Below are 20652 nucleotides of genomic sequence, written 5' to 3'. Positions count from 1 at the left end.
ACAGCAGACATTGAAGACTGCTCATTGTAACTCATCTTTATTATGAAAAAGAAAACAACAAAAGCGAGCATTGCCAGTGGTGTGCTACCCTTTTATCTAACCATTTAAGCAAGGTTTTGTGGGAAAGAGAAAAGTAATGCTTGAATTAAGGCTTTTACAGAAACTGTTTCTTTATAATTTTTTGTTATGTGAACAGTAAGAAGTATTTCTGTCCTTAGGTGTCCTACTCAATGCTTCACCTTCCCTCTATAGCTCATAACTGAACAAACTCCATTCTCCAAGATAACTCCAGCAAGCAAAGAGAGATGAACCCTGGAGTAAGACCAAAGCTATTCACACACTGATTAGCCCCTCCAGGTATATCAGGAACTAATTTCTGTTTGTTTTTCCTGTCAGCAGAGGTCACTGCTTTGCATCTCTGCTGTACTCAGCTATCCTTCTCACAAAATACGTAGCAATCCTCGAAGATAAAACTTTGAAAACTATACCCTTTAAAAAGCATGTGCAAAATTAACCCGTGCATTCAAAAGTTACTGGGGGTAAATGTGACTGACAAAGCCAGTTAGTAAAACTGCATATGTCTCATTCCATTCTAGAAGCAGAAGAGGGCTAGAACTGAACAGTAGTCTTAGAAAAGCAGATTTCTGGGAATAGAACTGTATTTAGGAGGAGTCTGTAATCTCTTGCTATTCAAAACTGAGAAACTCTGAACAGTAGTAGAAGGATAGAGATACAAAAACTAGTTTAGAGAGGATTTAGAGACAGAGCATGATTAATTTGTGACATCAGGGGATAAACCCAAAGACCTCTGGTGCCTTTCTTGTCATGTCTTATAACATCAGTCCATTTAGAGAATTATTTTATTCTATAAAGGTCACAGTATTCTGATATCATAGAATAATGTAAAAAAGACAATTAATTCTAGTAATCAGCAAATACATCAGTAAAATTCTAGTCCAGGCAGTACTAAATAACTACAGGATAGACCCCAAGCTATCTCCAAAGATACTTCTGTGAGAAACGCGCTCGCTGTATTGAATTTTAGTCCGGGGCAAATTCGGTGGAGCAAAGAATATTTATTACAGCGCTGGGAGTTACACAGGGGATTTCTCCTCCTGTGTCTCATTTTTCACTTTACAAACGCTTGTTTTTATTTTGTATTCCTTATAATTATTCATGTTTCTTCTTGGAACATAGTTTGCGTAATCAATGACTTCTTGGAATGCAACCCACCCCCAAATACATAATCAATGAGTTCTGGGAATGCAACATGCCCCCCTCCCTAATAGTGGCGAAGGCGATATGCTTCCTCAGAGGTCTTCCTGATAGTCATCGGAGGGAGGGCCAAAGTCTTTATCACTATGTCCTTCTTGTGGCTTCTTCATTCTTTACACCTCTGTGGTTATCTTCGCTAACACCACCACCCTTTGTTTTGCAACGGTTTGGTACTTTCAACTGTTGCTTTCATCTGATACCCTATCTAACACTATCCCTTTTCCAAATGCATAGCAAGCACATAACTATCTTTAGCTGAAGCCATAGCGAGCACATACCTATCAAACGCATAGCAAGCATATACCCATCTTAGCTGAAGCCATAGCGAGCACACATCCATTTTAGCTGCAGCAAAATTCTTTTGCTAAATTACTTATTACACTTCAAATCATCACAGTTTCTCAGGCTTTCTGACTGCATTAGTAGCATTGTCATATTTGAAAGTAGAGAACTTGACAAGCAAAAGAGCTACAATATCTTAAGTTACTCTAACACAGCCTCAGTCACCTGACAGGGATCACTGGGGATAACGGCTCCAGACCTGTTCATCAAAATTTCTCGTCAAGCATGTTATCTTTGGAAGTGCTTATTATGTTAAATCTACCAGCAATTCCCCTATCACATGCATTTGATTTTTAATTTTAATTCACAAATTTAGAAATATTTTTAACTACTTACACAATTTGGAGACCACAGAAAAAACTTATTACATGGTCAGATCACTAAATTTCACAACAAAATCATCCTTCCTTTCTCCATCTAGGTATTGAAGCAATGGTGTAGGTTTACCTCAAGCGTTTTGTAGTGCTGTCATGTTAGAATGCAGAATGCAGGAGTGGTGTCGTGAACAGTTAGCGTCAGTATGGTTTTCTGTCCTTGAACATCAGTTATAATGGTTCTCAAGTTTCACGTGTTTCCAGATATCAGTCATGTTTGCTGAGAGGGTATACTTCCTAATGCAAGGCACGGGAAAGGTGGAACAGGTATGGAAAAAACAGGCCTACTGTTTTCCCGGCAAAGCATAAGGGGATTGCCCATATCAAAACTAAAGCAATGAAGGCATTTATTCCAGACATATTTCAGCTACTCTGATCACCATTCACCACAGAAGAGGGAAAACTCAAGAAAACAGCCTTTCAAACCTTGCATAAACAGCTGTTGATTTCACTGGCTACAATCTACCTGATATCTCATTCCTTTTATAAAAAAATTACTGAGTTGGGGCACATCGTTATTGCCAGTAGCATCAGACTTGTTCCAGTGTAAGGTCAAATTAACACATTAATGGTTTCATTGACAGCTTTGTGAGGAACAGGAAAAAGGTCCTGCCTATTTACCAGGAGATTCATAAGTGAGCTCTCACACTACGGCTCATCCTGCAGATTCCCACTACAAAGGATTTATCATCATAATCATTGAGCAAAGTAAGTGCTACATTTCAGAACAGGTTGCCAAAGCCTAATAGAAATTTGAACATATTGTGGAACTGAGAGACAAAGTAAGATAGATTGTTATGCCTCACAGTTAAGTCTGAATTTAGAGAAAAAGTACACAAATACATCTTTATTAAAAAGAATATTAGCTAAGTGTTTTTATTTCATTCAACCTTTGTCTGCAGTCTTCTAATTGTGACAAACTTACTCAGCAAGCTATTGTACATTTAAATAGAAAGCATTCTTGAGTAATGGCAAGGCAGTTTTCTAGTCCTTGATTGCTGTTTAAGGAGCACTCGGGATATTATGATGCCTGGCGATTTCATAAGCTTATCAGATTTGCTTTCTACTTCATAAAGCAGGAGTACTCCATACTCTGAATCACAAATCTGTTTTGTCCCCTTAATAGTTTTCTTTAATCTTTCATCCTTGAGTATTTTTAAACAAATAGTTATGTTCTTCCCTGCCAGAAAGGTGTTAGAAAAACCATTTACATCACCGAAAAGATCTCCAAGTCCAAAGGTAAGGGTTTCCCACAGAAAAGATTTATTTTTCTGAAAAACTGTCAAAGGAAAAGTTTATTAATAAAAGTAGGAATCATTAGTTACCACAGAAAAGTAAGCAAGATAAATGAATGTGGAAAATATATTCTGCACGTACACTAACAAAGCATTTAAGCATAAGCTTAATTATAAGAAAGCGAGTAGTCCCAGTGGTCTACATGACCGTTAGCAGTAGATCATATCATCAGGATATGTGAGCTATTTTTCCTTTCAGGGAATTGTTGAATTTCTGGGATTACAGGATGCTTTTGGAAAGGTCACTCTGAGCTTATTAATAAACTAAGAAAACAGATAGGTTGAATGACTCTATTATAGCTTATATTGAGATGTATAACCTGTCATTTAAACTGAAGAAATTATGGACTAAATGATAACAAAATTATAAGTCAGCTCTGCAGACCAAACAACAAGCAAATGAAAAACTATAAAGAAAATAAGAATGATAACTTCAGTCAAAGCACTTATAGGAAAAGAATTCTCCATTACCAAGGACATTTGATTATTTACTACTTTATGCATGGAAGAAAGCTGTAAATTCTATAAGCCAGTATTATATATGAGAGTATCATGCGGCAGCTCTTAAAGTTGTGCTAGGACTGTTCTACGTGTTCCAAAACACCTGATGGGGCCAGCATGGAACAGCAGGTGCCTGCAGCCTGGTGGGTCTGTGTCCTTCCCTCCCTGGTGGGGGAATGCGGGCAGGGCCCGGGGATGGATACTGGAGTGGGCTGAGAGGTCAGGGCAGGGAGGCCCAGGACTCTGGTGGCTCCTGAGCATGAGGGGCGGCTCCAGACAGGGCCTCTCCCGGTTTCCTCTCACTCCCTGCCTGCCTGGCAGCCACAGGCCAGGTCCCACCAAGGCGCCCAGCCAGGATGAGCCGGGCTAGGGGAAGCATGGGGCCCAGGGCCCAGGAGGGTGCAGGCTGTGGGTACTGACTGCCTCTTTCATGATAGCTCTAAGTTTGTAAGCATATCTCTGAATCATCTGGGAGGACAGAGTAACTCTTTAAGTAGTGCCTGCACCTCTTTAATAATCAGTAGTACAACAAAATGGTCAGGGGGAGGAGCAGGCTGGGCACAGGTGGGATCCCATGGTGTCAGTGCCCTGACATAAATGGAAAACCTCAAACGCAGAGTGGGACTCTTGCATTATCCCACCTCACAGGTTGAGCAAGTTGCCTCCTCTGTGCTGTGCTAAACAGTGCCCATTTCGGTCAACTGCTGTAAACCATTAAGATGAGTATCACTTTATGTTTATTTTTCAAAGAAAACTTTAAGTCAGACTGAATGATTCAGGAGTAGACACTGCTTACTTGTATGTTTTGAAAAGCCTTGGAAATCATTTAAACTAGAGGCATTTCAGAGCAATGGAGCTACTTCAAAATAATCTATTCTAGCTCTTCAAGAATACCCTTAAACACTAATGAGTTATCTGCTCTTATTATGTAAGAAGATATCCTCCCAAGTGATAAAGAATTAGCTTCATGCCAGGGGAATATCTTACTGAGCTCTGTTAAATGTACCTTTATGTTTAAAGAGTATTTCCACTGTTAACACTTCAAATTGCTTAATAAAGAATAAAACATTATAGTTAGGAATATAGACTAAGTACACGATTTAAAAAGAAAATGGCATACTCTAAAAACCAAGAGTAGATGGTAGTACTCTCTTCCCTCCTACTGGTGTTAAAGAAGAGCAGTTTCTTTAATATTTTCAGTGTTACTCTGCATAAATTTAATGTAAATGAAATAAAATGCCAGTTTTGAAATTGGTATGAGTGACAAATTTAGATGTTGATCAGCATTTGGATTTAAATTCAGTAACGTGAGTCATACCCCTGTTACCACTGGGACAGATTTGCTGTTTAGACTTTCTGCACAGTTCAAGAGAACTATGTAACTTGGAAAGATGCTCACAAAAATACCTATCCTGGAAGATTTCAGCACAGTTGTATTTCAGCTTTAGGGACTGTTACCACTTCTGGTTAGGTGTAGGGAGTTACAGGGTATCACCAGAGTTTCAGTGCTTAATCAGTACATGGACAGTAACAATATTGCGATTCCCAATATAACATAAAGCATATTACAACAGTATTGTGTGATGGGCTGGATCATTATTCCTATCTACTAAGAGGACTGGGGATCTAGGAACTCCGTTCAATTGTACTCTGATTTTAGCATCAGGGATTACTAGGCTATGAACAGAAGAAAAATTGTAGGTATCTTGTAAATAAAGAACGTAAGAACATTTTGGATTGAGTATTCAGATGTAGTGTTAGTGCTGAGCCCTACAAAGGATCAGCAATCCAGACCTTAACAAGGTCAATTACATTATGTTAATGGTATTTTTCATTTCTGCAGTGAAAAATGTCATCTATAGAAGATTAGTGCCCCATTTGTCCGATTCTTAAAGTACTGTATCTAGAAGTACCATGAATAGGAATGGATTTTCTTAGTTGTTTCCTTATACTAATCAGAAAATGCCTGAAGTGACAAGTATCATAAGAAAAAAAGGAGATTACTTAATGTGCCAGGATCTGCTTTCCCAGCAATAATTTGATTAGCCTGCTACAATGTTATAGTCTACTGTTCGTGCTCTACTTTATGCATGAATACAGCAAAACTTAGCAGAGGTGAAGTGTTGATAGCCTCTCATATAGCTGCCCTAAAAGAACCCCTTATTTCACTGTCAGTCCAAGGCTAGGCTTTTTTCTTCTCTCTTTATCCTCTCCCCTTAACTCATCTTTTCCCTTTCAGTTCATCATCAGCCTATGTACATAAGTCTGTGATGCCTCATATTTGAAAAAATAAAAAGGAAATTTTTATAGCACAGCAGCATATTCATTTTTTTCCCTCTAACTTGCATTGACAATTTACTGTTATTGGAAGTGGTTTTGCATTGTATTCAAGGAATGAAATGCTCAAATGCTGACAGAAACAGCATGAAACTTGGTGTTTTTTTTTCTCTTGGAAACTGGAGGCAGCACATTCCACTCTAGTTAGTTAGCTTCCTTATTTTCTGCATTCACACTGTCCTATTTAATCCATAGATGTCCTGGTCTTGTCTCATGGCAGATAAGACCAAATGAATTTGTTGCCTCTTCATTTTTCTTAATGTGGTATCATTCCAGCATGATTATTTTTCTTCCTTTCTCTTTAGGTTTTTCTTGACTTTTCCACTCTATTAAAAGGACTTTTTTCTTTTTTTTTTTTTTTTTTTAAATTGAAAGCTTTACAGAGCTGTGCATTTGGTGTGAATTTATTGCAAGTTAATTTGCCTTATCTTCTAGGAATATATATTGCTGACTGTCCTGTTTCTTCCTGTCTATCTCTTATTTATAACTGCATATAATCTTTTCCCTATTCACAACTGTATTTCCTGTTAATGAATTTCATTCCTATATTTTTATATTAATTTCCCTTTCTCAAAGGAAATCTCTGGATTTCATAGATTATCTAATTTTTCTTTCTTCATGTTAATGTTAGTTTTGCAGCCTTTACCCATATTGAAGAATCAGTGCATACATGACAGCCTATGGACGTATTTACTCAGCTGAATAAAACCTAGAGGGTCTAAGCAAGAGTAGTCATTGTTTCTTCAGCTTGTCTTCTGACAATTAATTGTATTTTTTCCACTTGACTTTTTTGTAGGCTGCATTAGGCAAAAAATATTTTTCTGTAAAATTCAGTATGGATGCACGTGATCCTATTCTGTTTGATTACAACCAAAAGGAAAAAGGAGGCCTATAGGGAGTGGAAACAGGGATGGGTAGACTGGGAGGAATACAGAGGAATCGTTCGAGCAGCCAGGAATCGGGTTAGACAAGCTAAAGCACAGATAGAACTAAATCTGGCCAGGGACATTAAGACAAACAAAAAACCACCTTCTTTAAGTATGTCAGCGAGAAAAGAAAGACTAGGGAAACTGTGGGCCCTCTCCAGAAGGAAACACAAGAACAGGTTACCCGGGACAGAGACAGAGCTGAGGTACTCAATGACTTTTTTGCCTCAGTCTTCACTGGCAAGGACCGCAGCCACACTACCCATGACACAGAATGCAAAGATGAGGATTGGGAAAATGGAGGACCACCCACTGTAGGTAAAGATCAAGTGCAAGACCACCTGAGGAATCTGAAGGTACACAAGTAAATGGGACCTGATGAGATACATCCGCGGGTCCTGAGGGAACTGGCAGATCAAGTCACTAAGCCACTAGCCATCGTATTTGAGAAGTCGTGGAGGTCTGGTGAGGTTCCTGCTGACTGGAAAAGGGGAAACATAACCCCTATTTTCAAAAAGGGAAACAAGGAAGACCCAGGGAACTACAGGCCGCTCAGTCTCACCTCTGTGCTTGGCAAGATCATGGAGCAGATCCTCCTGGAAACTCTGCTGAGGCATATCAAAAACAAGGAGGTGATTGGTGACAGCCCACCAAGGGCAAGTCATGCTTGACAAATTTGGTGGCCTTCTACGTAGGGGTTACAGCGGCAGTGGACAAGGGAAGATCAGCTGATGTCATCTACTTGGACTTGTGCAAAGCGTTTGACACTGTACCACACGATATCCTGGTCTCTAAATTGAAGAGACATGGATTCGACAAATGGACCACTTGGTGGATAAAGAACTGGCTGGACAGTTGCACTTAAAGAGATGCGGTCAACGGCTCGATGTCCAAGTGGAGAGCAGTGACGAGTGGTGTTCCTCAGGGGTCGGTACTGGGAACTGTACTGTTCAACATCTTTGTTGGCGACATGGAAAGTGGGGTCGAGTGCACCCTCAGCAAGTTTACCGATGATACCAAGCTGTTTGGCGAGGCAGACATGCTGGAGGGGAGGGATGCCATCCAGAGGAACCTGGACAGGCTGCAGAGGTGGGCCCAAGCCAACCTCATGAAGTTCAACAAGGCCAAGTGCAAGGTCTTACATCTGGGTCGGGGCAATCCCAAGCACAAATACAGGCTCGGCAGGGAATGGCTGGAGAGCAGCCCTGAGGAGGAGGACCTGGGGCTGCTGATTGATGAGAAGCTCAACATGAGCCAGCAATGTGCGATTGCAGCCCAGAAGGCCAACCACATCCTCGACGGCATCAGAGGAAGTGTGGCCAGCAGGTCAAGGGAGGTGATTCTGCCCCTCTACTCCACTCTCGTGAGACCCCACCTGGAGTACTGTATCCAGCTCTGGAGTCCCCAACATAAGAAGGACATGGACCTGCTGGAGTGTGTCCAGAGGAGGGCCATGAGGATGATCCGAGGGCTGGAGCACCTCTCCTATGAGGAGAGGCTGAAAGAGTTGGGGTGTTCAGCCTGGAGAAGAGAAGGCTCCAGGGAGATCTTATTGCAGCCTTCCAGTACCTAAAGGGGACCTACAGGAGAGCTGGGGAAGGACTTTTTACTAGGGCATGTAGCGATAGGACGAGGGGGAATGGCTTTAAACTGGAAGAGGGCAGGTTCAGATTAAACATTAGGAAGAAGTTTTTCACTTTAAGGGTGGTAAGGCACTGGAACAGGTTGCCCAGAGAGGTTGTGGATGCCCCATCCCTGGAGGTGTTCAAGGCCAGGCTGGACGTGGCCCTGGGCAACCTGGTCTAGTGGGAGGTGTCCCTGCCTGTGGCAGGTGGGTTGGAACTCGATGATCTTCAGGGTCCTTTCCAACCCAAACCATTCTATGATTCTATGATTATACACTATTGAAGTACATAGAGTACAACTGATACAACCAATGTAAGAAAAAATAAGACAAGCGGTCTTGAAAGCAAAGTAAACAGATTCTACATTCATGATTCTTTCAAAATGTCTGCCACTGAGGAACTAAAAGGAAGTGATGCAACCCCAGCTAAGGAGTAATTGCTTCAGTCTTTGTCCCTAGTTATTTTTAACTACATTTTAAGCGTGGGCTTCATGGTTTTGTTTTTTTTTTTCTTCTTCCCCCTATTGTCGCAGAGCTCAGGTGATAGTAAACCTAAGTGCAGTTTGCTTTTTAGAACCATCTAACCATGCTTTACCACTCAAGACTTGTTTCCAAGTGGGACTCAGCATTGGGTAGTTGGGGCCAAGAGCTGCCGGGCCATTATGCGTCACTATCTTCCAGCACTAAATTGCAGGAGAAAGCTTTGATGGAAAAATCTCTGTCTTTCTGTCTACTAGGAGCACAAGTAGATTAGACAGGAGAAATGGGTGCTTTACTTAACTATGTGTCCTTGTTATATAATGTGGGACCATGCTTGGATAATCCTGAAACAAGGAGAAAGACGTAAGGGAAAGGAAGGCTGACACTGATAATAATCCATACTCCCTTACAACAAATCTAGCTTTTACTGCAGTCTGTGACCTAGATTCACTCTCAGACAGCACGCAAGCTATGCTAACAGGAGCGGTTGGGATACATCACCCTTAGCTTTTCATGCCTCCCCAATAGCTGCCAGTGGAGACCTATTTAAGAGCTGTTAATAGCTTGTAGGTAATAAACACCAGTTGGTTAGGCATATGTTCAGACAGTAACACAGATGACTGTTCAGGCAGTACCCTCCTGTTCCCACCTTTGTGTCCCCTATGCCCTAGCAAACATTCCTGAATTGCACTTATGCTGCACAGGCTCTGCTTGAGGACACTGCTGGAAAGCTGGTTGCACCCTATGGAGCAGCCAGCTCCCCCACCACCCTGCGAACATACAAAGGTTTCCACCATGAAGGACGGGGACTCCCAAGAAATCCTGTCCGTTGGTCCACCAATACAGTTCTCTGTGCACAATTCAAAGCATTTAGACCTCAGGGCACCATTATGGTAATTTAGTTTCACCTCCTGCATAAAATAAGTCCTCAGGTTTTATTTCACTGGTGCAGATACTAGGGGAGTGGAAGCTAAAGATTATTATTATTATTATTATTATGTCTAACTGACCTTATTGTATCAAAGTGAAAACTCCATAAAAGTTGAATTTTAGGAGCAAGGGATTGCATTATTCTTCTAGAGGCAAACAGTTCGATTTCTCTTTTTCATTTCTCATTTATATCTATTCAGTCAATTTATTTATAGTGCTAAATATACACACCAGCTAAATCAGCTCAATAAAAGACTTATTGAGCTGATAAGATTTTACATCAAAAGTCCACCCTAATAGATGTATTTATTGAATCATTATCTCTGTCCTTTCAGACAGATACTCAAGATTGAAATTCCACTTACAGTGATGTAATGGATTACATAAAATATAATTAGTTGTGATATGGCACTCCTTCTCAAAAGGTGGTGGGTTTGGGTGTTCCCCTCCTCCGCCCTGCCATTAAAGTAGGGGAAGTGTATATTTTAGTTAGCCCTTAGGTTAGCAGAGTTAAACTTGTCTGTTACTGAAAGCTAGCACATTGTCTTTACACAACTTACACGCTATTGAAACATTTAAAAACATGGTTTAAGTGCTGTAGAGACCTCAGCATAGGCCAAGATTTATTTTTAACATACAGATCCACCCCAATAAGAAGGGAGAGTTGTTTTAAAAGTTCATAGTATATGTAGAAGTAACAAAAGTTGGGGTATCGTTTGTTTTGATAGATATTTATCAAGGTGATTGCTGAGAAGATACTCAAGTACTAGTATGATTGTGCATTTGGCTACTATACAGTGGCACAAGTGTTAATGTATTAAAGCACTCTCTACTGTTCTAATCCCAAAGTTAACATTAACAAGACAGAAGCCAAAACTAGTTTCTCTGGGTGCTGTTTTACTAAGCAATGTCTTCCCAGTATTAATCACTGTTATGGTTTGAGAGACCCATAACAATTTGTTGTCATTTAGACAATCATTCTATCACCCGATGACCCCTCTCCACCTGGGAAAGGGAAATTGGGACAAACAAGGAATCCTGGGAGCTGAAGTATAAACAGATTTAATAGAGTAAGATTAGATAATTAACATTAACAGCACTAAAGAACTGATATTGATCCCAACACCAATACAGAACATGCAAAGATTAAACTCAGCCAATTCTATCAGTAGGAAGCTGTGCACTCCCAGCAGTGAACAGGAAATGTCGGACACTGTGAGCGCTACGGCTTCAGGAGGAAGGGAAGGCCTCAGGGCTCTGGCACCAGGGCACGAAGTTCTCAGGATGGGAGCCATCAAAGGAGAGAGAGAACTTCGCAACCAGCTTTCTAATTTATAATGAGTGTGACGTTGATGGTATGAAATAATCCTGTTGGCCAGCTTGGGTCAAGTGCCCGGGTCTCACTCCTCCTCATCCCTGCACCTGGCAAGCTCGAAAACACTGAGACCTTGAGACCTACACACCATAGCTGGCTGTAAAGTAAATATTTTCACAAATTCAGACACTGGAGTCTTCTAAGAGTGCAGTTTTCCCAAGTATTAGAAGAGAAATTAGTCCTGTGTCTCTCAAACCAGGACAATCATGAATGCATAGCACTTTGGATCACGAGGTAGTAGAAGGAAAATCCAGACTTACATCTTCAGTGTAAAATCTGTGGATATGGACAAGCTGAAAAGCATGTCATGTTGTTTGATGGCTTCATTCCCCACGTATCCCCCTCTTGTGAGTTCATGTGAGGCATTAGGTTTCTGTAGCATTCCTAATCGCTTAACAAGTAAAGGTCATGGAGGGGTTGATACATAATTGATGTGAAAGACTGGTAGGGCAAAGAGTTCTGTGCCTAGAGGAAGACATACAGTTCCTAAGACAAGAATAATATGCGTTCAAAACCTAGGCTGCTGTAGAATAAGGCCTCCAAAAACTGCTGATGCAGTGGCTTTTTAAGCAGTCCCTCAAGCACCATTCTTCACCTGAGAAAGCCTGTAGCTGTCTGTAACTACTGATACATAAACTTTCAGCTATGAAGTAAAAATTGATTTGAGTATTTGTCTTTTAAACCCATATTTCAAATGGGACCTATTCAGAATGTACACGAACTTGGCAAACAAGTTTATGGAGAGGCTTGTGGTTTTTTTTTTTCCTTAAAAAAAATATATTCTCTAGCAATGAAAGCACAGTCAACCAAGGACAAGTTTTGAGCAGTTTCAGAAACGCTTATCACAAGATTGATAAGAAGCAAAAAGGAGAACCATGTGGATATTTTTAACACAAAGTAAACATGATAAACCCCCTCCCACAAAAAGGCCCCCACACCCTCCAAAAAAAACCCTAGGATACCATTAAAGTTTTCAGTAAGACGGTGTCGTCAATTTTAAGAAGAAACTTCATTAAAACAAAAATTACAGAAAGATAAGGATGTATGACAGAGCAAGACAAACTGACATCAAAAGCACTAAGAGATATCTGTATAAAGTAATTTTCTAATCAGATAAGAAAAAAAAAAGAGTTTCATAAAGGTTTAGCATTATTTCAAAAACATCGTGTGTGGAAGATTGATCATTGCTTGGACCACAGTGTATGTAACAGCCAGAAACTCAAAATAAAATGTAAACTGAGTATCATCAATATTTTTTTTTTTTTTTTTTTTTTTAAAGACTGAAGTCTGTTAAATTGCTTAAAAATTCTCACAGGAAGCGGCAGGAACCCCATTACCTAAATTGGTTAAAGCTGGAGTGTACAAAACATCTAGCTTACAATATCCTGTTGGGAACAATCCTACACCTACAAGGTATTGGACGAGATGACCTCAGAGGTCTTTCCATCCCTAATTTCTTTGACTCAATGAATAAACATGAACCTAATCAGAATAGGTATACTGTTTATCTAAGCAATAACATTCAGCTAACTGGAGCACACAAGGGAATTGACTGCTCTTATGCTGCTGATTAAATAAGATCAGAGAGATTTAAACTAGGCTTTGGAGTTTTAATTTGCAGACCTTGGTATGCATTTGTATTGTAATAACCTGTTTATAACCTTGGACCTGCGAAACAGAAACCTTTAGATAAAGGGTTTTTTATTTTAAGAAAATAATTTGTAAAACATGAAGACTACAGACTTAACTCTGTAAAATTACATGTAAAGTAGTGTGGTTTAAGTCTTCAGACACACAGGCTTAAAGAAAGTACTTTCACAAAGAAAGAAAATGCAAACAGTGATTGTGGCTTATATCCTAAGAGCAGCTTGGACTATATGATATTGCTGGATATTTTACAAGTTTGTATGCGTTGCACACCTTCAGATAAACCTAATTTGCCTATGAATTTAGAGCCAGGTATCATTTACATCACTATTTTTTTGAACTTTTCTTACTTGATTATGTTTTTAACTCAGTGTCCCACATAGTTTCTTCTTCCCTATTCAATTACTCAAGCTTTATAAGCAAATGAAGCAATTTCAACATGGCTATGATGAGTTACCATCGCTAGTTCCTATATTTACAGTTTTACTAAGGCACATTCTTTCCCTAAAAATCTGTACCAATACAAGCTAGCATACAGGAATGCTTTTATAGCAAAGCAAACAGGAGGTCACAGACCTGTTCAATCTGACTGTACTCCATACAAATGAATGCTTACTGGTATTGTTAGGTCTGTATCAAGTTTGACTTCAAAACCCTGAGCACCTTTTGAATTGTAGGTTTGGTTTCAGGTTTTTTTTTGCTTGCTATATATTCAAAAACCGTAACACTAGAGGTATAAGGTGAACTCTCTTCTTGAGCAAGAAAGAAGAAAAATGCCAACTGCTGATGGTGGATGAATGAACAAGGACAGCTGGATTTCCCAGTCCACACGTGAGCTTGCACAACAAGCAGGACCGGGGAACAGCAAACTTACCACAGGTCTCTTGGCTTGTCAGCCGAGTGCATTGTAAAGAGTCATTGCCATAAAATGCTCCCCTGCAATTCTAGTCTATTATTCTGACATCTTTCAGCTTATAATTGCGTTTGATATCCAAATACACTGGCATTGCTTAAAACTGTAAAACGTATCTCAGCCTGTACGACACCAACTCACACTGTTCCACTTGAGAGTGCTCTGTGGCTGGAATAGGACCATCCCAGTAGGAGAACATTTTTTACAGCAGGTATAGCATTATGATCTGGCCTTTGAAACTGAAAAGATTTCAGACAGATTAATTTATATACAGGGCAACCCCTATTACCACTGCAGAAGTCATTTCGGTGAGATCAGCAGATTCTCATCTATCAGATCACTGTGGTTTTATTAATCAAGCAGCATCATGTGTGTGCTTTCACATCATATTTTTTCTTTTGGACAAGTAAACTTTTTTACATATCTCTTGATTTTTTTCCTTATTAATTTATCCACTAAGTGAACTTTGAACCCAACTACTTTCTCCTACTTTATTAATCCAGATCTCCATTTTTCTTTACCATCTAATTTTTATTCCACCCTTTATTTCACTTTTTTTGGCAAACAGAATATGTAACATCTGTAATATTTGAGTAAATTCATGTATAAAATTAAAAGTATTTGCAAAAGTGACTCCTAAACAAACCAGAAATTTATAGTTGAAGAAAATTGTATCTTGAAGTGCAACACAATTTCACATTTTGACAAAAAAAATCTTACATCAAGAGACTGTAAGAGACTGGAACTCCTACAAAATATAAAAAACCCCAAACATTGCAGTAAAGATTCTAGAAAATGAACTTGAAAATAGCCAACTCAAGAGCCAAATAGGTTGAGACAGAAGTCCCATCTCCTCTATATTTTCTGTTATGATACATACAAAGAATAAATCTTTAAAAATTCAGTCAAAAAGAAGATATTATGAAAAAAAATTAAGTGAAAATTACTTTTCAATAAAAGTAAGTTCTTTCAGACACCAACTGACTAATGCAGAGGGAAAAAAAAAGAACCCCCACATAACACTTAACTGTTTCAAGTTGTAAACTCATTGAAAATTTATGCTGCTAATACTGCAAGCTGTTCCACATGGATGTTTCCTGTACTTCCATTGGGTAAACCCCAACGTTAAACTGCTCAACATTTTGCAATTTAATGAGTACTTCTGACGGTACAGCAGATGAGGTCATATATTCTGTATGGAAAACATCAAGATGTATATACACACTGTTCATAGCAGGAAATAAATACTACTTTTTGTGTATAATTACCCAAGAATATTTTCTTTAAAGTGTCCTATTTTATAGGTATGGACCTTAGCTGTAAGGTTAGGAGAGCAACATGAGTGCGTGCTAATCTCAGTAGAGGAATCAGAGGACCCTAAGATAACCGTATTCTTAAGTTTCTATTTCTCAGCCACCATAAAGCTATTGAAATGCTGTTACTATGAACCTGTAATTCCAAAACAAAATAAAAAACCCTCTTCCATACTTAAACTCATGTTGCTTCTGGTATGTATTTTGTAATACTCCCAGATGCTTTGCAAATAAAACGTCCTGCCCCTTAACAGGCGGAGTGATTTCAATACCTGAGGATGGAGCATAAAAATCTGTTTTTTTCCAGAACAACCTAAGGACTACAAGATAACATATTATTCCAGCAATTGTGAAAACCCACATGAATATGAAATAAAAAGAATTTGTAAAAAGGGGAAGCATAATTCTCAGGACTGGTTCACTGCAGCAGGAGGGACTTCTGACTTTTCAAATTAGTCTCTTAAATAGATGTGAAAAGTCACTATTCAGTATTAAGAACTTTAGAATTACTTGTATTCTTGAATAAAAATAAACAATAAAGGAAGAGAAACCATACTGTTAGGAATCGAGAGTAATTATCACTACATTTCACTCGTGCCTATTATTTTTGGAGTAACTAAACTAAAGTTTAGCTAACTAAAGTTACTTAAGTTTAGTTACTTTAGCTAACTAAAGTTGCAGTATATGCTTTAAGTATAGGGATGTTTCATTAGCAGAGAAATAAAGAATATTTAGGGAATAAGCAGTAAAAATGAAGAGAGGACTTTGGAGATGAATGAATCTGCCATAATTACTGCAGAACATTTCATTCATTTTACTACTTACAGTTTTCAGTTAGCTATTTAGATAAATCGATTTTGCATCATAAAGTCAATTCAACTTCTAATTTACTTCGTGAATTAAGTACAGCTACACTATTTCTTTTGAGTATCTTCAAACAATTAGAATCTACCCAATGAATGATTAAGATGAGGGGGCAAGGGGAGGCATAATTAGGTCTCATTAGCATGATGTTCCACTATTGATGATTAGTGTTCAACGATACTACAGCTCAAAACACACTTACAGGGGGGATTTATTTTTCGTTGAAGTATAATGCACATCCTGGGGTGTTTCTGTAGCAAACAGCCACCTTTTAAAGGCATGATTTAGACAAATGTGGAGTGAGAGGACATTAAAAGCCTGTATCTTCCAACGTTTACAGTATTTTATCACCACTGAGTTTACCTGAGCATAACGATCTATTCTTATTACTGTTATATGGTCTGTCAATTTGTGGTAGCTGTATCATGCTCTCCACTCAGAGCATGTGACACTGAAAGCTTTTACTAACAGATTGGTGGCATACTGGCATGTATGAAACCAAAACTTTTAAATTTGCATTAGGAGTCAACCCAAAATCTGAACAACTTTGGTGAAATGGCAGCAGTCACATACATCCAAATCTTCCTTAACATCAGCTGTAAAATTTACTGGAGCACCCTACTGAGTGAAGTTTCAAAGCAAAATGAATCCCCCCATCTGACCATGATGTAGATGACTACTTTTAACCTACTTACTCTAAACGCCTTTTATAGATGTTGAGATCAATACAGCCTATTGTATCCAAGTCACAATTTCATCATAGATCAGTTGTCTAAAAGAGAACAGAAAGTGTCCTAAAAATGCCCCCTTCTCCTTAGTAGCTAAAAAGGGAGCCCAGAAAAATTAGCAGCTGTAGCTACTTCCAGCTCTGTCAAATCTACTAACAGTAATTCATATCTTAAGAAACATCAAAGACTCGGTTGCCTGTTTTTGTATCAGATTTAACCTCCATACCTTCACTTAAAATATTCAGTGTAACAAAAACTCTGTAAACTAATTTTTTGCATTTGTAGACCCTGTGTTCCCCTTTCTTATTTCTCAAAAGCAGCATAGAAGCACAGCACCAGTGTTGGGGTTTTTAGGGGGATGTTTGGGTTTTGGTTGGTTTTTTTTTTTGGTTTGGGTTTTGGTTTTGGTTTTTATTTTTTTTTGCTATAAGTACGTTCATCCTTGGTTTTCTATGCATCAGTTACACTTGCTCACTTCATCAAGATTTGAACATAGGAAAAGGATTTCTCTGATAGTTATTTTTGTATTCCTAGAAATATCTGCCAAAGAAGGCAGCCTCAATTTTTGCTTATACCCTTTAATTTGTTAGATATAAGAAATGATAAAATGAATGGATTTGTGGACAGGGGGACAACAGTGAATGTCAGTTACTTCAACTTGAGCACAACTGAGCAGTCCCTCAAAATATTCTTGGAAACAAATTAGGATATCATAGTCTAGATCAGTGAAAAAGCATATGGGTAAAGAGACAAGTTATTGGGTTCAGAGGTTAGTAGTGAATGGGTTATGCACCAGTAACAAGTAGTCAATGCTCCACAGGGTCCATCCTTGGACTGGTCCTGTTTAATAACTTTATCAATGGCCTGGAGGAGGTTACAGAGGACGTGCTGGTCAAATTTACAGATGACAAGTTGGTGTGAGTGAGTCAATACACTTGAGGGCACAAGGATGATCCGAGGGCTGGAGCAGCAACTCCAGGCTCTTCAGCCTGGAGAAGAGAAGGCTCCAGGGAGATCTTATTGCAGCCTTCCAGTACCTAAAGGAGGCCTACAGGAGAGCTGGGGAAGGACTTTTTACTAGGGCATGTAGCGATAGGACGAGGGGGAATGGCTTTAAACTGGAAGAGGGCAGGTTCAGATTAAACATTAGGAAGAAGTTTTTCACTTTAAGGGTGGTAAGGCACTGGAACAGGTTGCCCAGAGAGGTTGTGGATGCCCCATCCCTGGAGGTGTTCAAGGCCAGGCTGGACGTGGCCTTGGGCAACCTGGTCTAGTGGGAGGTGTCCCTGTCTATGGCAGGTGGGTTGGAACTCGGTGATCTTCCGGGTCCTTTCCAACCTAAACCATTCTATGATTCTATGACTGTCATTCAGAGACCTGGGTGTTATTCACAGGGACACAGCCACTGGGGAGCACAAACTCCCTCTGCTCAGCACTTGCACTTCATTCCATCAAGGAAGGACATCAGTGAGCTGGAGTTCAGTGGAGGACCCCCAGACTGGCCTAGGGCTGAAGCAATTGCCTTACAAAGCAGAGAGTGAGCAAGCAGGGCTTGTTCAATCTGGAAAAGAGACTGCCTTTGGTGGACCTAACTGGCACTCTGCCCATACCTACAAGGGGTTATTGGAAAGACAAATGCAGGATCTATAGAGAGGTTCACAGTGATGAATTGAAACTTGAAGATTCAGACTGAGTATGTGTGGGGACTGAGGCAAAAGAAGGGCTAAGTGTGGTAGAACTAATAGGGAGGAATAAGGAGCTGCAGCACTGTTTTGGCAGATGATGAAGTTGTGTGAAGCTACTCCCTAGATAAGGAGGTGCTGCTCACAGGGAAGAGAAACTCTCTTTTTGGTGGGAACATGATCTTTCAGAGTACGCGGTGGTGTAAACAACTAAAGTAGAAAATTACTGGCCTTGGTAGAAAAGTATATAAAGAGCACGCTTGCTTAATAAAGCTGATTTCAATCCTGCGTATCGGAGTCCATGCCTTTTCAATCGCCACAGGTATGAGGAAAAAAAAAATTCACTCTGAAGCTAGCGAAGCAGTGGAGCAGACTGCCCAGAGAGGCTGTGCAGTCTCTATCCTCAGAGGTGTTCAAGATCAGCCTGGTGTGACCACACAGCTGACCCTGCCTTAAGCAGGAGGTTGGATTAGAGACCTCCTGAGGTCCCTTCCAACCTGCATGCCCTTATATAACCCTATCCCTGTGATCCTGTAACTATTACCATACCCAATTTATAAAAGTACTTCCATTTTCCCACACCAAGCACTGCCAAAAAAAGAGACCCAAACCAAGACACTGCAGTAACACCAGTAAAACTCAAATCACCTTACAGAGGCATCAGACCCTAAAGTAATTTCTGCTGTATTGGTGTTTCAATACCATCCTCTTGAGATGTAAATGTTTTCCTAAAATAAGTTCCCCTGAGTTTTTAAAATGGATAGAGTGTATAACCAGCAACCTCATCCAGGTATATGTTCAATTACTCCAAAGGTCACCAAACTCTTGTCTGTATCACCCGGTATTATTCTTACCCAGATATCTATTTCCAGCTCCTGACCCGTATTCAGATTCTTGCACAGTACTAAGGATGTCACAGCTTTGTGCTGCACCCACTCATCCATAAGGCAAAGAAACCTTGGTTTCTTCCCTTTTTTTTTTTTTTTTCAGTTAGTAACAAATTTACAAAGCTAAACTATTATAGTTGTACATTGCTAAGCATGAAATAATTCTGGGTTTATAATGCCAGAACTGACTCCCACAACATTTAGAACAACTAATCTCCTATGGGAATCTTGCTGTCTTTCAGTCCTTGGGAAATAGAGATAGTTTGAAGGGAAAGGAGACTTGAGGAAGCCTAAGGTTAATTTAAACAGTGGTAGGTATATGAAACGTCTGAGGAATTTGTAATGTTAAATTTCTGGCAGGAATGGATTAATAGAGGAGCAAGTGGTGAGAGGAATATGATTAATAGTTTCACATGACTGATTCATTACATTGCATATGATGTTGTTACATATTGCCTTGCAGGTTCCCTCAGAATATAGGCGCATTTTTTATTCTGAAGAAAATGCTGTGCCATGCAGTTTTCTGCTGCAATTGCTCTGTGTACCAGCTGTGACAAGTACTCCCTTGTACTTGGGAACTTATACTTTGCCTCAGCCTCTTATAGAGATGATGCTGGAGATACAGTTAGTTCTCAGGAACAGCTTATTCTGTTGAAACTTCTGAACAAGAGTGTTTCCACATACTATGTGCTTATATCTTTCATCCAACAGCTAACATGTGCAATAGAGGAGCAGACACTAACAAAATATCAGGTAGGCAGCTTCCATTTTATTCCAAATTCCACCACACAAAGCCTCCCAGGGTCTGTTTCCCTGCAGCCACAGTAAGGAGGGGAGCGGGGGCACAGCATATGTGTACATATCACTTACTGGGCAACTTGTATGAAATTCTGCCTCACAATTGCAAATGCTTAAGGATAACATTTTCTCCTACAACGATTTAGAAGCCAAAAAAAAAAGTCTTTCAACAACAAAAAAAAATTCCTTCTCTGGATGACTCTGCAAATTTATATGTACTTCGGAGTTTTTGCATGAGCTTAATCCCAGAAGGCCTAAATTCTGCAGAATTTATGACAGAAGTATCCACCATTATTATTTGTCCCCTTAAGTAGAAACAGCAATGAGAGATAAACTAACTTTTTTTTTTTTTATCCAGGTT

This window comes from Vanellus vanellus, assembly GCF_965231255.1.
Source record: "Vanellus vanellus genome assembly, chromosome: 2".
In the NCBI taxonomy this organism is placed as follows: Eukaryota; Metazoa; Chordata; class Aves; order Charadriiformes; family Charadriidae; genus Vanellus; species Vanellus vanellus.
This window is presented reverse-complemented; position numbering follows the sequence as displayed.